The sequence below is a fragment of the Lathyrus oleraceus genome, chromosome 2 (assembly GCF_024323335.1).
Source record: "Lathyrus oleraceus cultivar Zhongwan6 chromosome 2, CAAS_Psat_ZW6_1.0, whole genome shotgun sequence".
Classification (NCBI taxonomy): domain Eukaryota; kingdom Viridiplantae; phylum Streptophyta; class Magnoliopsida; order Fabales; family Fabaceae; genus Lathyrus; species Lathyrus oleraceus.
The window spans coordinates 431,601,338-431,604,602 of record NC_066580.1 but is presented as its reverse complement, the minus strand read 5'-3'; the positions used below and the strand labels follow the sequence as shown (position 1 = coordinate 431,604,602).

Sequence of the window (3,265 nt, the reverse complement as noted above, 5' to 3'; positions counted from 1 at the left end):
AACAATGCCTTCTTGTACCATAAAGTGGCACTTTTCCCAATTAAGTACTAAGTTTACTTTTACACATCGTTCCAGAACTCTTTCCAGGTTTTCAAGGCATTCTTCGAAACTTTGTCCGTATACAGAAAAGTCATCCATAAATACTTCCATGATGTTTTCGAGAAAGTCGGCGAATATTGCCATCATGCATCTTTGAAAAGTTGCAGGGGCATTACACAGACCAAACGGCATTCGTCTATAAGCGAAGGTACCAAAAGGGCATGTGAATGTTGTCTTTTCTTGGTCGTCAGGGTGAATTGGTATTTGAAAGAAGCCTGAATAACCGTCTAAATAACATAAATGTGAATGTTTAGCTAATCGTTCTAACATCTGGTCAATGAATGGTAAAGGGAAATGATCTTTTCGGGTTGCTTTGTTTAGTTTCCTATAATCAATGCACATTCTCCATCCCGATTCGATTCGTTTAGTTATAGTTTCTCCTTTTTCGTTTTCAATAACGGTTATGCCTCCTTTCTTTGGTACAACGTGTACAGGACTAACCCATTTGCTATCAGATATAGGATATATAATACCTGCTTCTAATAACTTGGTTATTTCTTTCTTTACTACCTCACTTAGGATCGGATTTAGTCTTCTCTGGTGTTCCCTAGAGGTTTTACAGTCTTCTTCTAACATGATGCGGTGCATACAAATAGAAGGGCTTATTCCTTTGAGATCGGTGATGTGGTATCCTAGTGCGGTTGGATATTTTCTTAAGATATGTAGGAGTTTTTCTGTTTCGAGTCTTCCTAGATCTGCATTAACTATCACAGGTCGTTCAAGTTCTAAGTCTAGGAATTCATATCTCAGATTTTTGGGAAGTGTTTTCAAATCAGGGGTTGGTTTGTTAAGACACTGCGTAGGATTCGGTGTTATTGCTAGGCATTGTTTAGATTTGTCCTCTAAAAGATAGTCTGATGATTTGTCTTCTCCTGACTCTGCTTCTTTTATGCATTCATCGATGATATCCATGAAGTAACATGTATCTTCTATTGCAGGTGCTTTCAAGAATTGGGAAAGAATGAATTCAATTTTCTCTTCACCTACTTCGAAGGTGAGTCGTCCTCGTTTTACGTCTATGATTGCACCGGCAGTTGCTAAGAATGGTCTTCCTAGTATAATAGGTGTCGTATCATCTTCTCTAATGTCCATAATTGTGAAGTCAGTGGGAATGTAAAACTGACCTATGCGTACGGGAACGTTTTCAAGGATTCCTACAGGATATTTGATGGAACGATCTGCTAATTGCACAGACATTTTGGTCGGTCTTAATTCTCCCATTTCCAGTTTCTTACATATGGATAAAGGCATAACGCTAATTCCGGCTCCTAAATCGCATAAGGATTTGTCGATGACAAATTTTCCTATGTGACAGGGTATAGAGAAACTACCCGGATCCTTGAGTTTAGGGGGCATGTTTTGGATTATAGCGCTACATTCGGCAGGGAGTGTAACGGTTTCGCTATCCTCAAGTTTCCTCTTATTAGAAAGAATTTCTTTTAAGAATTTAGCATATGAGGGCATCTGCGTAATAGCTTCGGTAAACGGAATTGTAACGTTTAATTGTTTAAGGAGATCAACAAATTTTCTAAATTGGCCTACATCTTTGGTTTTAACAAGCCTTTGAGGGTAAGGTATAGGTGGTTTGTAAGGTGGTGGAGGTACATAAGGTTCCTTCTTTTCTAGGGTTTCCTTATTACTCTCTTCCTTTTCCTTAGGTTCACTTTCCTCAGTAGATTTCTTAGGGTTTTGGTTTTCTATCCTTGGGTCAGACGGTCCTTCCACTTCCGTTCCACTTCTCAATATAATTGCATGAGCTTGGCTTCTCGGATTGGGTTGGGGTTGTCCAGGGAATGTACCAGTTGGTGCAGCAGTAGGTGCTTGTTGTTGAGCTACTTGAGATATTTGCGTTTCTAGCATTTTGTTATGGGTAGCCAGGGCATCTACTTTGCTTGCTAGTTGTTTTAGTTGTTCGCCAGTGTGTATGTTCTGGTTTAAGAAATCTTTATTGGTTTGTTGTTGGGAAGCTATAAAGTTTTCCATCATGATTTCCAAGTTGGATTTTCTAGGGGTATTATTGTTAGGATTCGGTTTCTGATATCCTGGAGATATAGATGGGGCTTGATTTGGAGACTGTCCAGGTGCGTATAAAGCATTATTACTCTTATATGAGAAGTTTGGATGGTTCTTCCAATTTGGGTTATAGGTATTCGAATAGGGGCTTCCTTGAGCATAGTTTACTTGCTCTGCTTGGATTCCAGTCAAGAGTTGACATTCCGCAGGAGTGTGGCCTTGGATTCCACAGACCTCGCAATTCTGAGTTATAGCAACCACGGCTGCTGGAGGCGATACGTTTAAACTTTCAATCTTCTGGACCAAAGCATCCACTTTTGCATTGACGTGATCAAGGTTACTTATCTCGTACATGCCAGTTTTCGGTTGAGGTTTTTCCACATTCGTTCGTTCGGTTCCCCACTGATAGTGGTTTTGGGCCATGCTCTCGATAAGCTGGTAAGCATCAGCGTAAGGTTTGTTCATTAGTGCACCACCTGCAGCGGCGTCTATTGTTAACCTTGTATTGTATAAGAGACCATTATAAAATGTGTGAATTACTAACCAGTCTTCCAAACCATGGTGTGGGCAAAGTCTCATCATGTCTTTGTATCTTTCCCATGCTTCGAAAAGAGACTCGTTGTCTTTCTGTTTAAATCCGTTTATCTGGGCTCTTAACATAGCTGTTTTGCTTGGCGGAAAATATCGGGCAAGAAAAACTTTCTTCAACTCGTTCCATGTGGTGACTGAGTTGGAAGGAAGAGATTGAAGCCATCTTCTAGCGCTATCTCTTAATGAGAAAGGAAAAAGACGAAGTCGAATCGCCTCTGAAGTGACACCATTAGCTTTAACAGTATCAACGTATTGAACAAATACGGATAAATGAAGGTTTGGATCTTCGGTAAGATTTCCAGAGAATTGGTTCTGTTGCACAGCCTGCAACAACGAAGGTTTAAGTTCAAAGTTGTTTGCTTCGATTGCGGGCGGAGCAATACTTGAATGCGGTTCATCTTGCGATGGAGCGGCGTAATCTCTAAGAGCACGAGCTGGTTCTGCCATCTCGGTTAAAGAAGGAAAAATGTTTTTGAAATCTGGAAGGTTTATAGGAGGGAGATTGTTTTCAGCACGATATTCCCGAATTCGTCGTAAGACTCGGAGATATAGTTCGATATCG

At 40.4% G+C, this 3,265-nt stretch overlaps 1 pseudogene; it reads left to right on the top strand.

Annotated features, from left to right (window-relative positions):
* The first annotated feature begins 2,665 nt into the window (after positions 1–2,665).
* Positions 2,666–2,765, top strand: LOC127124371 (uncharacterized; annotated as a pseudogene).
* The last annotated feature ends 500 nt before the right edge of the window (positions 2,766–3,265 follow it).